At 33.6% G+C, this 25,665-nt stretch overlaps 1 long non-coding RNA gene across 1 annotated transcript; it reads right to left on the bottom strand.

The window, feature by feature from the left end:
- Positions 1 to 1,459: 1,459 nt before the first annotated feature.
- Positions 1,460 to 8,575, bottom strand: LOC104862868. The gene is made up of 3 exons (XR_780437.1): positions 8,377 to 8,575; positions 3,960 to 4,070; positions 1,460 to 1,535 (listed from the first exon to the last, which is right to left on the bottom strand). It is a non-coding gene; the product is annotated as an uncharacterized LOC104862868 (long non-coding RNA).
- Positions 8,576 to 25,665: the final 17,090 nt, after the last annotated feature.

Consider the following 25,665-nt stretch of genomic DNA (forward strand, 5'->3'; position numbering starts at 1 on the left):
TGATCATCTTAATAGATGCAGAAAAATCATTTAATAAAATCAAACACATATGCATGATGAAGACCCTACAAAAAATTGGAATAGATAGTCTCTACCTTAATCTGATAAAAGCCATCAATGAAAAACCAACAGCCAATATCATACTAAATGGTCAAAAACTGAAATTCTTCTCACTAAAATCAGGAGTAAGACAAGGTCCACTATTACCACTCCTGTTAAGTATAGTTTTGGAAACATTAGCCAAAACAATTAGACAAGAGAAAGAAATAAAAGGAATAGAGACAGGAAATAAAGAAGTCAAATTGCCATTATTTGCAGACTGTAAGAACTCCACCAAAAGTCTTCTAGACTTAATAACCAATTTCTATATTTCTTTACTCCAATATTTGCCTTCTAACTTTATTTATTCTGAATTTTTCTGTTTTTATTCTCTTTCTACTTATGATTCTAAGAGTACATATGACTCCTTAATCTTTTTCTCAAGATTCGCCAAATTTAACATTTTCATGTCCTTTCTTTATATTGTCTTTTATCTTCTTTTGTGAAAAATTATTACTTTGAACTAGTTACATCTTAGTTCAGTTCTCTTCAGTAGACTAATAAGTGACACTTCGTAGAAATGTTTATAATTACGTTTTAAAAGAACTTGCCCTTATGTAGATTTGAATTTAATACTTTCGTGATAAAAATAAATAAAAATTCTAAATGTGTTTAGTTAGTCATAGAACTCAAAAGAATAATAGAAATTATAAACTTTGGATTTAAAATGTATTTTATCTCTTTATTCTTTTTTATAGTTACTGTATTCAATGCAATGGGCATATAAATAAATATTATATAAAACTACATTGTTGCCTTGATATCAGAAGTTGCCTATTAAATGAAATTTTCCCATTGATTTTATATTGAGCTTTTGCTTTGCACTTTAAGGGGGAAGTATAAAGCCTGAAGAGATACACTAGAAACAATGAACAGCAAACAAAAATACTAAAATAAATGAAAGCAATTGCTAATTTTTAGGACTTGTATTTTAAATATAATGTGAAAATGACAGCAATACCTAAATGATAGTTCCTATCTTCATTGGTAGACAAAGAGCAGCAATAGACTAAATTTAAAAATACTCTGAAATAAATGAGAAATAAAACTGTAGTTACATACTTAAATACTTACATTTTTAGATTTCACTTGCATTTGAAATTTAAGAAATACTGAAGACCTGAAATTTACAAAATTCACATCAATTTGGAAAGACCAAACTTAACTATAGCCATATTTCAGGACTGATGAGAAGCTGTTGAGTCAGATCTTGGTGCTGAAAATAAAAGTCATACACAGTGCATTTGTTCTTCAGCTAATCGTTGGAAAGATTAAATATTTCTGAGAAAAATCTTTCAGAATGTCAAGGGACGCTGTTCCTCTCATGTCTGTTGATATTGATTTAAGTCTATTTTCTAGGGTCAGATTTGGTGGAGTGTCTAAGTTAAGTTATTTTGATGATATTTCAAGATGAATTTTGAACATGTACAGGAATACTGGAAAGAAAAAAAAAACATAATCAGGAATTTGAATACTATATTTGATAGTCCCCACCAGATCTTTACACCATGTTGTATTTTTGCAACAATATCTTGCTCAAGACAGTCACATTTTTCATAAAGAGTGATTTATATGTTTCTTACATAGGCTTAAAATTTTTTTAAAAGCCCAAAGACCTCATGACCATAGATGAATAGGGAACAGCTAAATTCACCAAAGCACTAACCCATTTTCAACTCTGGAATAGTGTATAGTATTGAATTTGGTCTTTTACACAGTTTTACTCAATTTTATAGGATTGGTAATAATTCCCCCATTATATATATATATATTTTTTTCTGTGTGTTGGTTAATGTAGATATATTATTGTCATCATCACTGTATTCTTCTGTACAGAGATACTTATTTGTATTATCATAATTATAAATACATTAAAGATCATGATACCCTAAAATATAATCACTTAAAAACAACAAATATTTATTATCTGACAATTTCTGTGGATCATAACACATGGGCATCTTAGATGAAACCTTTGCTTTGAGGTTTCTCAACAAAGCTCCAATCCAGGTACCTAATTAAGGTGAATTTGCTTCCAAACTTAACCAAGTAATTGTTTACCGGGTTCAGCTTCTCCTGGATTAGACTTCTGTTCCCTACTAGAGGGTGGACAGAAGCTTTTCTCTGTTCTTTGCAATAAAGACCTCATGAGAAAAAAAGGGAGCAGAAGAACATAAATAGTAAGAAGTAGGGGTCATGGGGTGCCAGTTCTGAATTTCAATTCTGAGGTTATCTTCTCAAGTCTAAAATTGAGAGAGAGAAGAGATTTAATATAAGTGTTTATAGTGTGTCTTTCTGTGTGGAAGAAAAGGTCAAAAGTTATTAAAATTGAAATATCAGTTAAATAAAATGTGTAGCAGTAAAAAAATATACTTGGGGGTTAGCTCCAAAGTGGTGTTCTGGAAATTCTCAGGAAACATTTATTATAAATGCTGCCTAAAAACTCTGAAATTTTTGTTATAATTTTAAATTCTGATGACCATATCTACATTACATCTAAGAAATATGACTTTCAAAAGCAACTATCAATAATCTTTAATTTATACTTGCAGTAAAGATTTAGTATCTCTTACGTATTATAGGTGCTCAATAACCATTCATTATAAAAACAAATGCTTATTATTTTCTGGTGTTTTCCAATTGAAAATTAATGGAACTGTAGCCACAAATATGAAAAATTTGCATATTAATTGAGGAGAGAAAATGCAGACAACCAGAAAAAAAAGTACAAGGCAACATAAAAATAAATGTCAGTTTATTAAACATACATGTAGCTAGAACTTGAAAGTGAGCAAATCAAGATAAAGTGGAAATAACGTAAAATGGTTAGTCAATATCATTTTTTAATCATTGTTTTGTCAAATGAATAAAGATTAATTTTAACAGGGTTACTTCAGCATTCAACTAAGATAATAGAACATAATCATTTAAATATCTAGAGGAAGGGGCCGGAGGCTTAGCTCAGTGGTTCCGCCACCTGCCTTGCAAGTGCAAGGTCCCAAGTTCAATCCCCAGCACCAAAAAAGAAGAAAGAAAGAAAGAAAGAAAGAAAGGTCCAGAAAAAGACAAAGATGTCCTGTAGCAATGACAATCCACTTACAGGCTGACAAACGAAAGCATGTGTACACACAGGAGCTGATGCCTGGCCTGAGGAAATTAAGTGAGTTGATAAAAATCTGAAATAGTCTATCCCACTTCACTTATTGAATAAACTAAAAATATCTGGAAACATGTAGAAGATATTTACAATATCACATGAATAAGTTTTTCTTTATTCATTTTTCTTGGTCATATATCCACACTCCATTTTATATAACAAAGTAATATTACCTTTTTAAATGAAAAGTTAATAATAAATAAAAGGAAATGCCCATAACTCTTTTCATGATCTAGAGTTATGCAAGTGACATATTTTCTGCCCAACATAAATTGAGAAAAGCTTCTTACAGTTTATTTTTATCACTAAAAGATTTTCTTTCTGACTCATATGTCTTTCAATTAGTTTAGACTTACGCTGCCTTACCTTTGTTTGCATACAATGGAGTACATTCAAATCAATTTAATTGTATTTCATCTTTAGCTCCTCTCTATAGGTGAAGCTCAAGGGTAAAGTCAAAGTTCTTATCACAGGTAGCTTTGTATTCTGGCAAAAATTTTAAAATATGCTGTGTATTTACCATTTCTTATAATATTTTCAAGTTGTTAGCTATTCATAATGATTCTTATGTCAGCCAGAAAGGGCAAAATTTTGTTACCATCTTCTGATTTCTGACAGGCTTTATGTATGCACCAAAAGACTGGGTTTTATGTATTCACTACATGCTCACAGGCTGTCTTACTGCTTCTCCGGAAATGCTAACCTTATCAAGGAGGGGTTGACTCTTCTGTCTTTATATCACAGTAAAGACTTCTCCTTCCCTTTGGTCTTGAATTTGCCCTTGTTTTTTATGAATGTTTTGTAACTTTTCTTTCTATAAGAGAAAATTCATTTAATGTGATACAATTTTATAATTTAAAGTCTACAATTGACAGACAATAGACTACATTTGATAGCTGTGCTTTATCCCAATCTCATCATCTACTGCTGACATAAGTTTGGACATATTTGGCAACGTTTTTATGATGGCAGAGAACTTAGAATAGTCCAGTAGTTTGATTGCATTGAAGAATTAATGCTGAAGAAATTAATGTTCAAAACGTCAAAATAATCAGCAGTGTTTGAAAACCAACTCATCACGTTATATATGGACTAAAAATAATCCCATAAATGTATTGATTAAATGTTAGCATTTAGGAAAATGAAGTGAAATGCTAACTAGCTTAATTCAATAGGCATAACAAAGTGGCCGGGGATTTAGTTCAGGGGTTCGGTAGCCTGCCTTGCAAGCGCAAGGACCCGAGTTCAATCCTCGGTACCAAAAAAAAAAAAAAAAAAAAAAAAAAAAAAAAAAAAAAAAAAAAAAAAAAAAAAAAAACATAGCAAGTTGGTGATAAAACAGCTCAATGAAATTTTGGAAATCCAATATATTTATTTATAAAATACACATTAGAATATGTGTAGTTTTGAAGTAATTAATTTGCTCAAGAATCACTTTTTAGAACACTGAATCATAATTTTTCTGACTTGAACCGAATGCACATGAATGCATGACCACAAACTTTAGAAAAGTCAAAAATTCCTTAAGTTTTGTATTTAAAGTAAAGGCTTTCAAAGCTTTCACTACTCTCCCATTAAAAAACAAACAAAAAAGCCTTTCATTTTGAAGTACCTGTAAACAAATCTAAGAGTTATTGTTTGTTTGCTTATGTGCTACTACTGAGCATATATTGGGGAAAATAGCTTATCATAAATTCCAAGATTTATATATCTATATATTTTTTTTCTTGCAGTACTGGGGATCGAATTTGGGACCTTGAATTTCTGAGATAGGTAGAAACACCACTGATATATTTCTATTTAAACCTCTATATCTTCAGTAAGTTTATCATACATGTGATGCAAGTGTTTCTTTTACTAGCACTTAATGAAATAAATTATTTCTTAAATACTCTATACAGATTTCCTCAAAGTGAGTCCTATGGAACACTAGTTTTTACCTGAATGCAGCAGGATATAAAAAAGAATACCTAGTTCAATTAATCTGGGAATCACTGGGTTAAGATTACAACCTGAAAAGAATCTGTATTTAACAAGCCTTTAATAAAATAATGAAACACACAGAATTTTTCAAATACATTTGTTCTTGATGTAAAAACAACAAATACATTGTTTTTCCTTTAAGAGATTTGTATGTATGTGGTGAATGCCCAGTTAACATTTCCATAGTGACTTAAATGTTCTATATCTGTTCTGTTCCAAATTTTAAAAGGTAACTTTTCATCCCAAGTTCATAATAGGTACTTGAAACATGTACTAAGGTGATTTAGGAACTGGAATTTAATTTTACCTAATTTTAATCAAAATGTAAATGGCCACTGGTGGGTAGTGTTACATTACTGGAATGGAATCAAGTCTGTGTTCTTAAAACACAGTAAGGATAAGCTGCACTGTCATTCCATTTTAGCAGTAATTTGGTGAGTTGGTAAGTTCACCTTGGATGCGTGAACCATGTGGGTCCATTCAGGTATTCCCGTGGAGCATGGCTAGAGAACAGTGCTAATGAGTGCACTAACGGGGCAGTAAGGGGGAAATGACTAGGAATAGAAACCGTTAGGGTGGGCAGTGGCAGTTGGATGAAAGTAGTGTGACTGCAGTATTTAGGTGTATTATTTATTTCAACTTTATAGTAAGAACTTCTTTACTTATATTCTAGTATTTAAAAAGGAAATTATCACTGAATAAACTTGTTACCATCAATACTGATTCCATGAAGTAGAGCCTAGTAAATTAGCAATGCACACTCTGGGTGTATCTGGTTGGGGCATGGGTATTGCATATGATCCTTAGTTAACACCTCTATGACCCTGTACTGCTTCCCTGCTTTGTTTCCCAGTGAACATAATCTGAGAAGCTTTGCTTCATCAAACTCTTCTACCTGGATCTTCCTATCTTGATGCCTGCCAAATGTTCACTGGATCCTCTAAACTGCGAGGAAGGTAGACCTCTCCTTTTTAAAATGGTGCATGTCTGATATTCTGTCTTAGCAACAGAAACATAATACAGAAAATCTGTGCCAATAGTAAGTCACTACTGATGCTCTATCTGTACATGTGGTTTGACAGATTTTGCAACTTCTTTGAAGGAGGCTTTGGGGAAATTTTTGAAAAAGTGGGCTAGAGTAGCCTCAGATTGTAGTAAGCAGGCCCTGAAGGTGGATCTGGTCAGAGCCAGTAAGAAAGAATGCTACAAGGGATGTGGGCTGTAAGGACCAGACTCAAAAAGTTTCTGTTGGGAATAAGTACTTGACTGGCATTTGGACTAGTGGCAAGGTGTGATACGTTCTTGCAGAAAAATGTGTTCATAGTTTGCACATGTGTTGAGACTTTGTGGAAGACTATGAAAAAATGGCAGTGTACTAAATAAATTTTAAGACAACCCAACACTCAGGCTATGGCATGGATACTACTGGCCGCGTTCCGTCAGATTTATAATAAAAATTGGAAGCAAAGAGAAGAACAAATATATTTATTTTGGCACAGCAAAAATCACATGTAAATTTGGGGCTAAAAAGGTGTTAGTGACATTAAAAGAAATGAGGTACTTTGTGAAGGATAAGGAGAAGCACACCGCGAGGGCATTTCGGAAGTTAGCAATACCCCACATCAAAGGTTCAAGGGTGCAGAAGTGCATGCTTTTCACTTAAGAAAGTTTTCTGGACCGTGCCGAAGCATGCCTCCTAGGGAATCCATTCTCTGCGATTCATTTCACCATGCCCAGTAATCCAGGCACTCAAAGACTGCTGCAGACTTGGTCCAAGAGGGCCCGGCTACTGCTTCCACTGACAGCAGACCCGAGTATCATCCACAGGGTGCTGGCTTTACTGATCAGTAAAATGCAGGAGCTGTGGGGTCAGGAATCCTCCTACACAGATTTCGAAGGAAGGCAAGAGAAACCAGGCAAATAGCCACAGGCAGTGAATAAAGCCGGGGACGTGAAGCCAAAGGGACAGGGGACACCAGGAAGTTGAAGATGACAGGAACATCTACCAAAGATTAGCTGCAGCCTGAGAACGGATTCAGACAATAGATAGAAAAAAAGACAGCCAGGCCACAAGGATGGGGCCATCCAAGCAGCAGGGAAAGCACGCACAGTCACCGGGCGCACTGGCTGTCACATGTGCAGCTACAGGACTTAAGATTGGCTCTGTTGCACTTCAGTATTTCCTGTTCCAATTCTTTTCTAACCTCTCAATTCTTCTTGTATCATGGTAACTTAGGATTGGGTGCAGCGATCAGAATTCTGACTACTATTCATTGTTTTCATTAATTCTTGAATCCTTTTACTATGTCCCTTTGTAATGAGAAACATATTTCTATTTTATATATTTTAACAGGATACATTACAGGAATTACAAGAAGTTGTCACGTATTTTGAAGAGTGTAAGTAAAAAGTCCTCTTGGTGTTTGAGTTAAATCAGTGAAAGAGACAGACAGAATAAGACAGCTATGCATATTGCCTAATTTCCTACTGCTCCCAGGTAAAAAAGGGAAAAAAAAATTTGCTGTAATAGAATGCTATCATACCTATTCATGAAAGCAGTGAAGAGAAGCTCAGGAAAAGATTCTAAGGCATGGAAAGTTCATCTAGATCCACTCCTGGGTATGCTGCTATTAAAACTACCTAAGTAATACTTTTAATAAAGAAAATAATTTAGAAAACAAATGCTTTCCTTTCTTTAAGCACCCATTTATTTTATTCAAATGTAACATATGGTGTGTTCAATATTAGATTTTATTTTAGCAGCACAGCTCCAGCAACAACTCTAACATGTGGCAATGCATTTTAATTTTTATGTGTCAGTTTACAACTACGTCAGCATCTGCTGTGTGTAAACAGTATAATCGGCATCAGGTAAGTGTAAGTGTGTAGCTGTTTATTCTCTGAGAGGAAAGTGGAACGTGGCATGCTGTTGCAAAGAAAAAAGTAAATAGCTTTTTAATATTGAAAAAAAAAAAGAAACTGGGTAATTCCAGACTGTAATATCCATGAATCCAAAACGTGCTGCCAGCAAAATAAAATAGTTTGTGCCAAGACAAAAATTAAATTACCTAACAATCTAGCATTTTATGATAGGAAATAGCATGAAAACGGTGAGTGTGGAAAGTGTGTATACTCACAATGCTGATTTGGGGCCATAGATTTGGCTGTGTGCAATATTTTTGTTTTCCTAAGACTATAAGACCTGAAGGCATTTCTGGAGGTCATCACATCCATTTTTTCTGACTCACAGAAGGTCTGCAACTACCGAAACAGAGCCCTTCACCACACAGCGCGTCTCATCTCCGTCAGGGAGGACCCAGAACATTCGGGACAGCAACTCCGTATTGCGTAGAACACCAAAGAGCCCTCCGAATCTATTGTCAAGTCCTCGGTCGCTGGGCTATTATGGCGTTATAAGATGTCATATCTGTTTGTGGATGACTTGTTATCATAGTGTCATTTAAAAGCCAATTTTATGACCAGCATTGTGAACTAAGACATTTTTAAATAAGCCTCTAATAAATGACCACGGAAATGGCTGCTTTCTCCCTTTGTGCCTGCAGAAGCCGTGAGATGGAGAAGGGGGGTCGTGATGCCCATACGTGGAGGGCTGAGGACCAGGCCCTTAGCTCGGTGCCACCGCGCCTGCCTCGGGAGCACAAGGTCCTGAATTGCATCCCTGGTGCGAGAAAATAAATAAATAAATAAATAAATAAACAAATAAATAAATAAATAAAATCCCAAAACTGTGGAGAGCCGAGTCTGTTAAACACCGCACTCCCTACTTCTCCACCTCTGCCTCCCTGCCTCAACTTCCATCTCCTCGCCCCTCAAAAAGAAAAATAAATGAAATAATAAAAAGGTAAGAAAAAATCCAATCTTATACACTGCTGCAATTACATTGAATTACATGTAGTTTCTGACCAGCAGTTAAAGGTTAAAGAGGGATCGATTGTTCAAGGCATACAAGATTTGGATTTTTTTCTCCATGAAATTTTGCAGCATGAACTTGCTGGCCCTGCATTTATCCCCTGATAAGAAGAGACTTCATAAGCATTCTAAGTTTTTGAAATTCGATGCACTCTAAGGTTCAAATATCTCCACCGTTTAATGTTTAAGAAGTATGAAATAGAGAAAAGAGAATTTGGGACTTTTTCACACTCGTTGCCAAGACCTTTTACCTCCCTTCCTCGCCAGACAGTGCCTGGGGCAAGCCTGTAGTTAAAACAGCCCATATTTTATCTTCATTCTAGAGACTCAGGCTCCATCTCTTACCCTGGAAGGAGCTATCTTTTTCTCGTCTCTCTTCAAGTTTCTTATAATAATTGACTTTCCTCTTGTATTTAAATGTGTTTGCATAAACATTTCTAAATGAGCTTCACATTACTGAGGAAACACAAAGGATCAAGGAAGTGAAGTAATTCAGTCTTAAGAAAATAGTGGTTTCTGCCAATAAGCAAATTTTACAGTACGTAAGTTTGACCTTTTTAAAACGCAATGCGGAAGCCGGACGTGGTGGCGTACTCCTGTAATCCCAGCACTCGGGAGGCTGAGGCAGGAGAATCGCTGTGAGTTTGAGACCAGCCTGGGCTACACAGTGAGTTCCAGGTCAGTCTCAACTACATAGTGAGACCCTGTCTCAAAAAACCAACCAACCAAACAAACAAACGCAATATGAGTGTAACTCAATTCCGGGTGTCGGCGAAATGATGCACAAAAGGAGAAAGTGGGTGATAATTTTGCACAAGCATTTGTTACTAAAGGATTTGACCTTTAATGTACATGACTATAGTGGATCCATATATGGAAGAATTAGATTCCTTTTTCTCCGAGATGTTTTTTAGAACTTCAAGAAGAAGCTAGTTTTCAAAAAGTTCTTGCAGTAGAAGAAACCACCGTGAAAGCATAGACTATTAAAAATAAGCATGCTGTCTTCTTGGGATGTGAAAAACAACTATTTACACTGATATAAATTACATCTCATAGATTCTATCTACACTTAATGGGAAAGAAAACTCTAATAAATGCACAAATACTGTAAATATGGCAAATAGCTATCTTTTCATTAAATGCCTTTTTATTTACTCCATTTTCCCTCTTTTCTAGTTTACAGACATAAATACATAATGTACATATTTGTGTATTCACATACATGTAACGTTTGTACTTATATGTCTATATATTAAAAGGCTAATACATTTACTTCATAGAAAGTTTTTAAACACACAATAAAAACAAAGTAAGTTAAAGGTATAAATTTTGTGGTATCAGGAGGTTTTTTCTTTTTTTTTTTTAATTCTTTTTTTGGGGGTTGAATTTTTTTTAAGACAAGCTTGTTAGTGAAAACTTGAATAAGAAGCCAGAATGGGGTCATCTATGTAGACAAAACAGCTAAGAGGAAATAGTGAGGGAAATATTTATGCAAATATTTCCCCTAAAATGCTAAAAAATTATTGATTTTACCAGATCTAAATAAGACTTCAATTTTGGCCCATCACTTGAGCCTGAACAATGGAAGCATTATGGTAATAATTGCTTTTCCTTCAAAATAGAAAATACATGCTTACATTTTTTCTGGCTTTGTAAGGTATAAAAGAGAAGTTCAAAAAAATTAAAGTTTGGATGTAGTCTGTTGTTTCTACTCTTAAGATTTTAATCTGGGAAAATGAAAAGATAATTCTTTCTATTAATATAAAAAATCTGCAATAATACATAATATCCTAATAAGATTACTGACATTTAGAAATGGGAAGAAAGGAGTTAAAGGTGTAGGGAAGGTGTGATGGGTAGGGGAAGGGTAATAAGGGAAAAGAAAAAAATGTGGGATAATGAAAAGATGGAAATAAAGTGTTTGTAGATGGGGAGGGGAGGAGGGGTGAAGGGAGGGCAGAGGTAAGGGGAAAAAATGAGAATCAAGACTTGTCATGTAGAGGTACAAGATCCCAACAATGAATGTAACTGTACTGTATCCCTAAAATGTACCAATAAACTCAATTAAAGCTGAAAAAAATAAAAATAAAGACATTCTTAATTTACTTATGTAGGTGACAGGTTTTTTTCCACATATTTTTCTGATATCTCCTGGGTCTGCTATATTTGCCATAACAAATTTGCAAATTCCCACAGACTGAGTAGATTAAACATCAGATATTTGTTTACTCCCAGCAATAAAGAGAAGAAGTCCAAGGTTAAGACATAGGCAGGATTAATTTCTTCTGAGAGCCTCTCTTCTCAGCATACAGGCAGTGTCTTTCCTGTGTCCCCACACTGTCTTCAGTCTATGTCTGTGCAATAACCTGGTTTCTTTATTCAAAAGGGCCTAATCTAGTCATACTAGATTAGGGTTTGCACTGTGATCTCATTTAACCTTAATTTTGTCTTAAATACTGTAACCCCAACTATATTCATATTATAAAGAAAAGGACTTCATCATATGAGCTTCGGGAAGACACAGTTCAACTTTTCATACCATGGTATTTTCTCCAGTATAATTTCATCCTCAAATCCAAAATTTGAGCACCTCTAAAGAATGTTATCAACTTCAATATTTTAATGCTCATATTTATGTTTATATAGAGTGATCTGTGCAGGCAAGCCTTCCTTGCCATCAAAATCTATAAACAAGAATCAAAACTATACATTACATGTGCCCTAGGGTTGTTACCTCCTGAATGTGTGACTAGTTACTCCACGGTGTGCTTTCTTGCTTCTAATTCCTCAGTGCCTCCCATCTGCAATACTCCTCAGCATGCTTTGCAATTCTCCTCCAGCAAGCGCTTTCTTAAAAGCTCATGCTACCTCCTAACTAAAAGCTGTGCCTTTGGCACGGGAAAGTTACTTTCCTCCTATATGGATTCTTCAGACTCCTTAGAATAGGGTTGCACAGTTTCACTTTTCAAGTGATGAAGTCCTGCAGTAAGCAAAGTTTGTGAGGATAGAAGGAGATAAATCTGAGTTTCTCAAAACCATATTCTATTTTCAGTATGAATTTCAGGAGAATGATTATATATCCACACATCATTGCCTCGGGCAGTACCCTGCATGGTATTTTTCAATGAGAGGGTTCGAATGTTTCAAAGACACCTAATACTTATACAGTAGAGGTGACAAATGCATGCAATTGTTCTCTGGACATTTTGGGCACAGCAGTGTAAAATTTGGCGTAATCAAATCAGGAAATATAGCCTTAAAGCAATTTTCTCAGACTTACGGTCACAAGGAAAGTAATATATTCCTGAATTTGACAGTGTTTGTGGGCATGATCTGAGAGCGGCTGCATAGTTAGCTGAATTGTGATTATCATATCTGGGGTCAATGGAAGACTCGGATTCCAAAGATGAGGGCAGTCCTCCACAAAGAGAGGCCTACATTCTGTTGAAATAGGGAAATCTATCATAAGCAAGACAAAATAGAATCCATTTTAACCTCAGTCAGTTCTTACTGTATATTTCTAAATGCCTATGAGTAGGGATACAAGTTAAAATATACATTTTACTTGTGTATTTATTTACACTTTTAGGTTTAAGGGCAGCGACCAGAGAAGGGTATGCAAGTGCTTAATTTTACAGGTGTTTAGGCTGCTTACTGAGGTTAGGTGACAATTAGGACCGAACTAGTTTTGCATTTTCTTCAGAGACATGAGTAAAATAGAATGCAGCATATTCCAAGCTCAGGTTTCCCCAGGAAGCCTCTACCTTGCTTCCTTGCCAAACGAAAGGTGGTTACGCTCTGAATGATTCCAAATGTGCTGAGAATTTAAAAGTGCATGGGATTCAGCACTGCATTCAAAGAGCCTGATGCAGCAGAATTCTGTACAGTTCTCTTGTCACGACAGTCAGATCTCATATTGAATTAAACCATTTAACCATTGCAGTTTATTGAAAAATCTGTTCACATATGCATTTCCTTAAATGTCTATTTCTAATTTATTTAACTTAATAGAAAGAAAAGCAGAACTTTAATGGCAGAAGGGATAGGTCAGTCTAAAATGTGTGGGACTCTCCAAATGCAAAAGCGAAAATACTGGGGTACTTCATAGGAGCTCAAAAAGTATCTGTCTTCTTTTCCTGGGGTCAGCTGGTTTTGGACTCTCTGCTTCTTTGCCATTTCATTTTATTCTTTCTAAAGACCACCTCAACTCCTCACTCATCAGCCCTCATAGAACTAAGGAATATTCTGTTCCCTGATTACTTCTATGGGGTTTCTATGCTTACAGAGTTGCACACTTGCATATCTAAATTTCTGTACCTCATTTCAAAAATCCCATTCCAAGGAGCCAAATAATCTGCCAGGCTTGGCTGATTCATCTCAGATCAATGAGTAGGGGCAGAGCTGAACTTGGATGAGTGTAGAGGAAGCACAAACAGGAATTTCTAGTAGCTCCTTCACTAATATTTTGATTTGTCTTAATTGGAGATAGGTAAATTATGTGAATGAATTTTTTTGAAATGTTGTTAATGTTATAGTTATTTGTATTTTTTATTGCATCGGTTGTACCCTGTGGGAGAAACATGATGAGAGTTTGATTACTTGAAAAAGAATCTTAATATAATTCATGTATTCTGGCCACAAATATCTATTGATCATTTTATATTTACCACACTATGAGTGACACAAGAAAAATAAACCACGAATAAAAAGACAGAAAAGCATCAGTAGAAGTAGAGATTAGCTTTTGCTGAAAAATTAAATTACAGAGAGATGATGCCAAATTATTACTTGGAAGTTGATAGCTTATTACCTAGACCCACTATTAGTTTACAAATTGTTCTTTAATATATGCAACTTTACCTACACCTTTAGCCCTTTTCTTCCTGTTTCACATTGTTAATTATCTAAAGGTATAGGGAAAGTGGGAAGGGTAGGGGAAAGGTAATAAGGAAAATTTATGAGAAAAAATGAGAAAATGGAAAAATGGAAATAAAGTGTTTGTAAATGGGGAGGGGATGAAGGGGCAAAGGGAGGGCAGGGACAAGGGGAAAAAATGAGAACCAAGATCTGTCATGTAAAGGTACAAGATTCCAATAATGAATGTAGCTGTACTGTATACATAAATGTACCAAAAAACTAAAAAAAAAATGCAACTTTATATAATTATTTATTTCTACTGTTTATTTTTCTTATTAAAACTCATACATGAATTTTCAAAGCCTCTAAATAAATATATTGCATTATATTTTAGTGTAGAGTCCCAATTTTATCAATGTATCTATTTGCTAAACATTTAAATAAAAAATATCATTTTGGATTAATTATTTTCTTTCCTACTTGCCAACATAACTTCAAATGAATCACTTCTACACATTAGTTTCTATTGTTCAATGCAAAATATGAAAATAAATTAATTTACTACATTAAGAAAATTACAACATCTTTAATGCATTAGTTATATTTGAATGATGTACTAAATTTAAAATCACTTCCAATAAAGCCACCATACTTACTAAATGTGTACTCCTTTGATTATTGTTTCAAATTTCTGTTTTATATTTAATATTTACTTTAACAAACATGGTGATTAACATATTTTCCTTTAAGTATTTTTTTAAATTACAGTATTCCCAACTGTTGCAACTTTATAAAGTTTTAAATTTCGTTAACATAATTATAACATGGCTAGGGAGACTTGAGTTACAGCATGTAGCCTCCCTTTTAAAATACACCTTGGTGGGCTGGCTTTATGCAAATTCAGTGCAGTTTACATATTAAGGTATTTATGGGAATAAATTGAAAATTAGCCCAAGTATTCTTCAACTTATTTTAATATCTCAAAATACTGTACAACTTGATGTTGATTTGTTTATATTTCCTAAAAACACTAACATTTACTGGTAACAGACAGGCCAATTGATTGATATATTTGTCTTCAATTCAAACACTAGCTTTCAATTGAAAATATCTTAGAAGAAGATATTGTAATTCAGTAAGGAAGACAGGTTTGTCTTGAATATGATAATAAGTACCTGTGATTAAAAGAATTGGTTTTCAAATTTGTCAGATATGAATTTTTCAATATCTATCATTATTCACAGAGACATTCAACATGTCACAGGTTACTGACATCAAATTAGCAATTTAAAGATTTACCTTTGAAAAGCTAACATTATGAACTCTTAAAATAGTGACTCATTTTAGAGTTTAAAATGATGTGATGTAAACCATAAAATGTTAAGCTATGGAAATAGTGGATTGCTGTGAAAAATGTCATTTAAAACATACTCACATGGGGATAAAGCTGAAAATGTAACCTGAAATAAGAATAGCTTCAAAAACCAACTGACATTTTAGAATGGTTATATTATATATATATATAATATGGAGTACAAAGCATGTGTGGGAAAAACAAAAAACAAAACAAAACAAAAATCGCTGTTGAAGTTACCTGCATTTCATTTTAAGGAGATTTAATCAATGGTTCTCTAACTAAGCACTAATTGTATTTTTTGTTGATTTTTAATGGAAATTAAGAGTTTAAAACCATATATATATTTAAAGGTCCTCCACTACAAGTCATGATCAAGTAGATTTTCTAATAATGTGGTTGTGCTCTCCTCTCAGTGTACAAGTTCTTTCAATCTAACATGCAATCTGACACTTAAAACCAAAGGAAAATTTTATCAGTTATTCTGAAAAAGGAAAGAATAGCAAAAAAGAATCAAACACATGACCTTAAAATGCAAGAAGGAAAGAAAATTGTTCAAGCTTTAATAAGTCTCAAATACAGTCTTTCCCTTGCTAAAATTGAAACTAGCCTCTTCTCTTTAATACATCTACAGGGATATGTGAAATTTTTCCTATAATGCTACATGAAAGAATGGTAAGAAGTAAAAATACTCTAAGAACAAAATAAAAGTCATATAACAGAGGGTCATGAATTTAAACCACTGTGGCAGTTTCCATAGTCACTTTACATTGCAAAATCTGGTACCTAATATAACCTCTAATATGTATAAAAAGATAAAACTTTAATAAAACAACCATTTTAATAGACTTTAGGCAGCCATTATTGTTTTGATTTATTTAGGTTTCAGGCTCTTTGTATGGAATATTCAAAACTAGGATCTGTTTAAATTTAAATACTGTTCTTTGATTTTTCATATTTTATAAATTCTTCATGAGATTTAGAGAAATAAAGCATATTTGTGGTTATCATTGCCCATACTGTTTAGATATTATTTGGTATCCCTTTAAGCCACCAATCATGCCTTCAGCCTAGTGGATGGTTAACAAATATGTGTTAGCGTTCACATTTTTTGTCATTTATTTCATATTTCATACATTTTAACTTTCACTTCTCAATACAGGATTAAAGGAGAGTGGATTGTTCAATATACTCATGAGTCTGAACATTCAGTCATCTTTTTTATGTCTGTGTTCTAAACTTTACATATGACAATGAAGGCATATTCTTGATTTCTATGTACAGAATCAGTATTTCATCTCTTGGGCAGCACTAGGAAGAGATTTACAGAGGAAAAGAGGACAATTACTGCTGCTTATTATTGTATCACCATGATATTTATGTATACTCATTTAAACTGCACAACTCTGAAGGATAATTATGATTACAGATGCCAAGACTCACGTTGCAGATGGTAGTGCTTTCTCTATTTCTATCAGAACGATGTAAAGATGAGAATATTACAATTCATCTTAAATGATTGTTATTCATCAGCTGAGTCTGGGCAGCCAATGAAACCCATTTATAAAGCAAACTCATTAGTCAATGTTTAGAAACATGAATAATAAGGCAACACTCTCAAATATTGTGTGTAAGGTAGCGTTGCACTTAGTGGGAACACCTAATAACAGTGAAGAGAGAAATGAGGTGCTGTGTTTGAAAGACGTTGGAGTTGACCCCTGAAAATGGAGAGACGTAACATGTGAGACACATAGTGGCAACATTATATATGATTTTCTAGGCAATGAAAACTGATTACTGTTTCATGATATTTATGATGAACTACCATTGGATAGTTTTAATTGAGACACTATTGGAAAGTAATAGCTGGTAGTATAAAAATAGTAAAGAAAAAGACCCAGGGAATTTGTTAAAATAATATAGAAAAACGGTAGAAGCTAGAACAGTATGAAATCTATTACAAAGTGTGAAATGTGGACATATTTTAATATATGAAATAACTTTCCAATGGACTGGATATGGATTGTGAAAGCAAGAGAAAAATAATTGTCACGGAATTAATGAAGTTAATGTTTGTTAGCATACAATAATCCATTTTTCCTTTATGACTTTAAAACACCAATTTTCTACAGCCATAATTTAAAAAGTAATAACTTACGTATTGAATTGTAGCAGTGTCATTTATTTCCTCTGTCAAGATCTTTTATACAAATGTTTAGATACATGTGTATACCTGTGCATATATATGTATATATGAATGCATATATATTTTTATTTGTAGTATATATATGTACATACATCTATACATGCCTATGTATAAACCTACATATGCATGCATATATGTATTTGTTATAACTTTTGACATAGTCCCTTTTATATTCATTTTTTATTGGTACATTTTAGACAGACAATACAGTTAATTCATCTTTGAGATCTTATATCTTGGTTCTTATTTTTCCCCATTCCCCTAGCCTCTCTTTCCCCCTTTCCCAATTTACAAATAATTTGTTTCCCTTTTTTTTTCTTTTCTCTTATTTTTTCTCTTCCTTTTTTAGTTTTCCCCTACTCCTCCCATTTGCCCAATACCTTTAGAGCATTTCTTCCTATAACAAAATATCAATTATACATTTGACTCTTATTTACACATTTAGTTTATCACACCAGACAAACTATATGGTGTTTACAAGTGTGTATCCTATTAATTTCACTTGAGTATGTCCTCAATGTGCATTTGCTTAGCTACAAATGTCATATATGTGTGTGTGTGTGTGTGTGTGTGTGTGTGTGTGTGTATTCTTTATCCAATCTCCAGTTGATGGGCAGTTGGGCTATTTCCAAGTTTGAGCTATTCCAAACTGTACTGCTATGAACATGGGTGAGCATATATCACTGTGGTATAATTCTTTTAATTCTTTTGGGAAGATACCCAGAGCAGGGGAATAGCTGGGTCAAATAGAACTTCTAATCCTAGTTCTTTGAGGTATCTCCATACTGATTCCACAGTAGTTGCACCAGGCTGCACTCCCACCAACAATGGAGAAGGGTTCCTTTCTCCCCACAATCCTGCCAGCATTTGTTATTGGTTGATTTCTTGATAGCAGCCATTCTTTCTGGGTGATGTGGAATCTCAGTGTTATTTTCATCTGCATCTCTCAGATGACAAGTGATGTTGAATATTTTTTCATATATTTATTTGCTGATTTTATTCCTTTGTTTGAGAAATATCTGTTCATCTCAGATTCCCATTTTTGAATTGGGTCTTTTTATTTGGGTGGGGCTGATTTTTTTTTTTTTAGTTCTTTATATATTCTAGATAGTAGACCGTTGTCTGAGAAACATCTGGTAATTTTTTTTCCACATCGTAGGTTGTCTCTTAGCTCTGTTGGTGGTTTCTTTCACAGTGCAGAAGATTTTTTAAAAATATGAGATCCCAGTTGTTGATTCTTTGTGCTAGTTCCTATGCTACTGAGGATGTGTTCATAAAGTCTTTTCCTATGCCAGTGTCTTTAAGAGTTCTACCTAGTTTATCTTCCAACAAAATTTGGGTTTCTGTTTTAATATTTAGATCTTTAATCCATTTGGATTTTAGTTTAGTGTATAGTGAAAGACAGGGGTCTAGCTTTAATCTCTGGTAAATTGAAATCCACTTTTTCCAACGCCATTTATTTTATTTTTTTGTGGGGGAGGGGTAGAGACAGGGTCTCACTATGTAGTTGATTCTTACCTGGAACTCACCATGTTGCCCAGGCTGATCTCAAACTCACAGCAATCCTCCTGCCTCAGGCTCCTAAGTGCTGGGATTACAGGCAAGAGCCACCACACCCAGCTTCTATCACCATTTATTAAAGAGGCTATCTTTCCTCCAGTGAGGGTGTTTGGCTCCTTTGTTAAAAATGAGGTAGCTGAGTGTGTCACCAGTTTTTTTCCACATCTTCTACTCGGTTCCACTAATCCTTGGATCTGTTTCTTTGCCAGTACCATACTGTATTTAATACAGTGGCTTTTTATTATAGTTTCTAGTTGGGGATTTTGATACCCCTTCCATGTCTCTGTTGCCTAGAATGGCTTTTGCTATTCTAGATCTCTTCTGGTTCCAAATGAATTTTTTGATTGTTTTCTCTAGTTCTGTGAAATGTACTGTTGGGATTTCAATAGGTATTGAGTTGAATCTGTATATCAGTTTTGGAAGTATGGCCATTTTCACTATATTGGATTTCCTACCCAGGAACAAGGGATATCTTTCCATTTTTGAATATTCTCTTTGATTACTTTTTTTTCAGAGCGTTATGGTTCTCAATGCAGAGGTCTTTTGCTTCCATTGTTAGATTTGATTCCTAGGTATTTCTTTTCTTTCTTTCTTTCTTTCTTTTTTTTTGATGCTATTGTGAAAGGGATTGTTTCCCTAATTTCTCTCTCAATGAGTTTGTTATTTGTGTACAAGAAAGTTATTGATTTTTTAGTGTTTACCTTGCTTTCAGCTACTCTACTGAATTTGTCATTTAAGTCTAGAAGTCTTTTGGCAGAGCTTTTGGGGCCTTCTATGCAGAGTATCATATCAGCAGCAAATAATGACAGTTTAACTTCTTCCTTTCCTCTCTTTATTGTTTTGATTTTTTTATCTTAATTGCTGTTGCTAATGTTTTCAAAACTGTACTGAAAAGGAGTAGTGATAGTGGATATCCTTGTCTTGTTCCTGATTTTAGCGTGAAGCTTTTGACCATTTAGTATGATGTTAGCTATTGTTTTTTCATAGATATCCTTTAACAAGTTGAGATAGATACTACCTATTCCAATTTTCTGCAGGGTTTTTATCATGAATTTGTGTTGGATTTTGTTGAATGCTTTTTCTGCATCTACAGAGATGATCAGATGCTTTTTGTCCCTGACTCTGTTAATATAGTTTATTACATTTATTGATTTATGTATGTTGAACCGTCCTTGCATCCCTGGGATAAATCCAACTAGGTCAGAATGTGTGATCTTCATGATGACCCTCTGTATTCTGTTTGCCAGTGTCTTATTCAGGATTTTTGCATCTATTTTCATGAGGGAGATTGACCTGTAGTTCTCTTTGTTTTGGTTGGATCTTTCCCTGGTTTTGAAATCAAAGTAACATTTGTTTCCAGGAATGAATTTGGAAGTATTGCTTCCCTTTCGATTTCATTGAAAAGTTTAAAGAATATTGGCAGTACTTCACTAAATGTTTTGTAGAATTCATCAGTGAATCGATCAGGACTTTGACTTTGTTGGTAAATTTTTAATTACACTTTCAATTTCATTAATTCTAATTGGGGTGTTTTGACTTTTTATATCTTTGTTGTTCAACTTTGGTAATCCTTATGTATCTAGAAATCTGCCCATTTCTTCTGTGTTTTGCGTTTTATTAGAGTACAGCTTCTTAAATTAAGTATTCATGATCCTCTAGTTTCTGCTGGATCTGCTGTGATTTCACATTTTTCATTCCTAATTGCATGGATTTGAGCCTTTTCTTTCCTTTTTTTCATAAGATTGGCCAAGGGTTTATTGGTTTTATTTATTCTTTCAAAAAAACAACTGTTTAGTCATTGATTTTTTTTTTTTGTATCACCCTCTTAGTCTCTATTGCATTTACTTCTGCTCTGATCTTTACCAATTCTTCCCTTGTATGACCTTTGGTTTTGTCTTGCTCTTTTTATTTTCTTTTAGTTTAAGATTCAGCATTGAGTTGGTTACTTGAGTGCTCTCTATTTTCCTGGTGTGGGCTTTCACTGCTATAAATTTCCCTGATAGAACTGCTTTCATTTTGCCTTTTGCATTTACTTAAACATGTTCTATGATCTGGTATGTGGTCTGTTTTGCAAAATGACCAATGTGAAGCTCAAAAGAATGTATATTCTAATTTTGTGGGGCAAACATTGTATAGATGTCTGTTAATTTCATTTGTTCAAAAGCTTGTTTCAGTTCTACTATTTCATTGTTCATTTTTTTTAGATGACCTGTCTATTTGTGACCGTATTGATGGTTATAATTGATATGTATTGGCTTATCATGTGTGATTATCCTGTTGTTGGTTCTTTTTAATTTTTTCCCCTCCCTTTAATTTCTTTCCTTACCTGCTTGATTTGCTCTTTTGGGCCTCATGGAGTTATGATTTTCACTGTCTTTTTCTAGGATATTATTTAGAATTTTTGGAATGCTGGTTTGGTATTCAAGAACTTTCTCAGGGGTTCTTTGGCATTGAAGTATCCAATTTCCTCATCAATTTTGAAAAATAGTTTTGCAGAATACATCAGTGTAAGCTGGAGGTTGTTTTCTTTTTTAAAAAATTTAATTTATTGGTACATTCTGGGTAGACAGTACAGTTACACTCATTACTGGGATCTTGTACCGTTACATGCCAGGTCTTGGTTCTCATTTTTTCCCGTCTCTCCACTCTCCCTTCCCCTCTCCCCTTTCAAAAACTTTAATTCCATTTTTACATTTTCTCATATTTATTTTCCTTTTCCATTGTTCCCCCTTCTGTGTCCTTCTCATTGTCCCTACACCTTTGGTCCTTTTCTTCCTATTTGTTAAGTGTCCCGTTAGGATCTTGAGTACTAGTTTAGTTTTTCACACCAGAGATACTATTTGGTATTTGCATATGTGTGCCTTATTTATTTCACTAAAAAGTGTATCCTCAAAATGTACCCATTTAACTATGAATGAATCTACTTTCTCATTCTTTATGGCTAAGTAGTATTCCATTGTTCTTTTAGGGCTTGAAATACCTCACTCCAAGCTCTCCTTGACTTGAGGGTTTGTGTTGATAAGTCTGCTGTGATTCTGATGTCCTTTCTTTTGCATGTGATTTGTTTCTTTAACTGCTTGTAGTATGTTATTCTTCTGTTGGGATTATGGGATCTTGATTATTATACTTCTAAGTGTAGATTTATTTTGATCATGGCTAGTTGAGTTTTATGTGCCTAACTTATCTGTGTTTCAAGTTATTTCCCTGTTTTGGGGAAGTTTTCTGTCATTAATTCTGTCAACAGGTTTTTTAAAATATTATTTGTACTTTCTCCTGCTACCTCATGGATTCCTATCAGTCTTATATTTTTCTTCTTTGTATCATCTAGGAGCTGTTGGATTGATTTCGTGTGTTCCCTTAATATTTTTAAGAGATCCTTCTTTTCATGATCATTGATCTCCATCCTGTCTTCTACATCTGATATCCTGTCTTCAGATTAGCTAAGTCTGTTATGTAAATTTTCAATAAAGTTTTTAATGTCCTGGATATCTGTTTGAATCTATTTCATGGATTCCAATTCTTTTCTATGTTGAACATTCATGGTTTCCTTTTCTTTCCTATGCTGGGCATTCATGGCTTCTATTGTGGTCCTGAGCTCATGTATTTTTTTATCTATTTCTATTGTAGATTCTAATTGTGTCATCATTCTGCTCAACATCTCTGTAGTTATCTGGGAAATTATTTCTGTTTTGAATTTTTCTAGAGCCTCATTCATCTGTTTTGTTACTTCCTGTGCTATCAGTTCAGGATGTCCAGGTGGTTGATTATCAGACTTTCCACCTCATTTCCCCCAGAATTTGCCTTTCTAAGCTGGAAGTTTGTGTTTGTGCTTGAGCCTTGTTGAATGCATTCCCATTTCTATTTTTGTTATTAGTACTGTCCTTCATTTACTTTCATCTTACTTTTATAGCTTGTCTTTAGGTTTTGAGTCTCTAATGACTCTGAGGCAATCTCATTATTATACCGGGAAGGACTACTGATTACTTCAATCGCAACTTCTTAGCCCAAGTGATATAATCAGCAGCACTAAAGCATCAATCACAGTTTAGAAAATGACAGTTTGTGGTAGTTATTAATCTGTCATCTTTAACTGTGTGGATTAAATAAAAATTGAGGCTAGAGGGCAGGACAATTGGCCTTTATGACCAGGTACCAGCAGAGCTAAGAGGCCACAGGTGCTCCAGGGGTAGGGGTGGGCTGTGGGGAGACCACAGGCTCCCATGAAGCTTCACCTGTTACCAGTCTATTGCTGAGATCGGGGTCTGGGGTGAGAGTTGCAGGCTAGCTCCGGGCACTTCTGTCTCTTACCTCTTTTCATATATTTTTGACCTTGCTATTTTAATTATTCCTTCTTCATAATAAAATTTTGATATCTGATTGCTTACTCATCAATTACTTACTGGCCCAACTGTTTTTCATCTTCTTTTCTCTTCTTGACTTCTCATACAGATGTATAGGAAAGGAAACAAAGAGAGAATCTCAGGGTCAGCACTAGTTTCCAACAAAATTGAATTGCAAAACTTCAATTACATTTTTACTAATTCATACATTTTTACTAACATTTTTCACCATTCTTGTGTTGGATAGTTAGCTACTCTTATTCTAGGGTTTTATAAATAGCTTTTATTTAAACATTTAAATGTTCAGTATACAGGGTTATTAATATATAGATATTTTTTATGTGTTCAAATAATTTAGCAAGTTATGTAATTTTTAAACTACTTTGCATTTCAGTAAAACTTATTTATAAGTTATGGCATAAAAATTTTGAACATTTTCAATTAAAGGTGCAAATACTGTATTTTAGATTCGTGCACTAAATTAATCTACCAATTCAAATTTTTCTTTACTACTAGGACAAGATTCTTTTTACCTAAGTTCAGTGTATTTATATTATATTTGGGAAGATTTAATAAAAAACAAAAATACCTGTGCCTGTAGACTTTTAAAGAAAATATATTTAGTTCATATTTAATTAAAAACCAATTTGTCTATCAGCTTTTATATAAATATATATACACACACTATATATATTTATATATATACACACAAACATATTATTGATCAATGTTCAATTCATCATTATAAATTTCAAATTATCTACTTAACTGTATTTTTTCAGTCTTAGTGTTTGTTTCTATCCTTGTTCTCTCACATTTTTCCTCAATCATTCATGTAAATTCATTGATATAGAAATTATTACAAACTATAGTGTATTAAAGAACAAAGATGTATAGATATAGAAGGCAGCTCATTCAGAAAAGCCTTTTGAGAATATTTACTAAAACACAGAAAATATGAAACCTAGCCTGAGAATTTAATGAGTCAGACTGTTTCCTTCATTTTGATTTGAGGAATTGTGTTTTGACTTTAAAATTAGTGATTTTTAGAACTATAAAAAAATTGTATAACACAAATTGCATAACACCAGGTTAATGTTAATAATTTGATTGCATTGTGTTCTTGAGGTTGTGTATACTCTACTTTTAGTTTAAAAATATATTTGAGTATTTGATTTCTTTGAAGCAGATAGTTAATTTTTAATATCATTTTAGAATTTCAGTAAGAAACTAAAACATGTTAAATTATAGATTAAGAAATTTTATTTAAAATGAATAAATTATTACATTATTATTTATTTCTCATTAATATATAATAACTATTATCAGTATGAGAAAACTTAATGCAATAATTTAAGGAATTAATTTTTCATGCAAAGAAGTTAAACATCTCAGAAAATAAGTTTAGGAGTCAATCACTGGTACATGTTAACAATATAGACATTAATTAATGTTTTATTTTAAAATAAATCCAACTATAAATATATTTGATCCAAAATACTGCCTAGATATTTTGCTTCTAATGCAATTTTTACCCTTCTGATACTTTTTGTCCAGTTCAATGAGTGGTTACACTTGATGGCAAATGTCCTTTTACTGTCTGAGCTCTGGCCAGGGGAATAGAGTGTGGTCAAGGGTGCTAAGAGATAGGTTTTTTTGGAAGAGTATAGCAGGTAATGGATAACTTGAGAGCCATTGACTTTAGAAGCTGAAAGAAGGGGTTAGAACTTTGAAATAAAGTTGACCAGTGGGTTGATATTCCTCATGGGTTTCTTGTAATTTGTACTTGATATTTTGTATTGCTGAGTACAGGCTCATATGGTTCATTTGTTACTGCTCTGTATGTAGCTATGTTAGTTATTATTGTATTTGTTTTTTTTTAATTTAGTGGGATGGAAAGATTATTCAAAATATCAACAAAAGAAAAAAAAGAGCAGTGTGCAGCAAAAATAAAGATACTAAATAGCAATAATTTTGTGGGATTGGGAATGAACTAATACAACTAAAGTGAGAGGCTAGAATGACTAAATTCTAGGAGGTTTGTAATTAAAAATACAAGCCATGTTTTCTTTGCCTTTTAGGAATTCTGGTCATAATTCAAGAAACAATCACAATGAAAACAGAGTTTGAAGGTGACTCCTTTTGCTGGGCACCAGTGTCTTGAAGTAGAGCATCCACT

Source organism: Fukomys damarensis, unplaced genomic scaffold (genome assembly GCF_012274545.1).
Source record: "Fukomys damarensis isolate Sample0158 unplaced genomic scaffold, DMR_v1.0_HiC HiC_scaffold_11, whole genome shotgun sequence".
NCBI classification, from domain to species: Eukaryota; Metazoa; Chordata; class Mammalia; order Rodentia; family Bathyergidae; genus Fukomys; species Fukomys damarensis.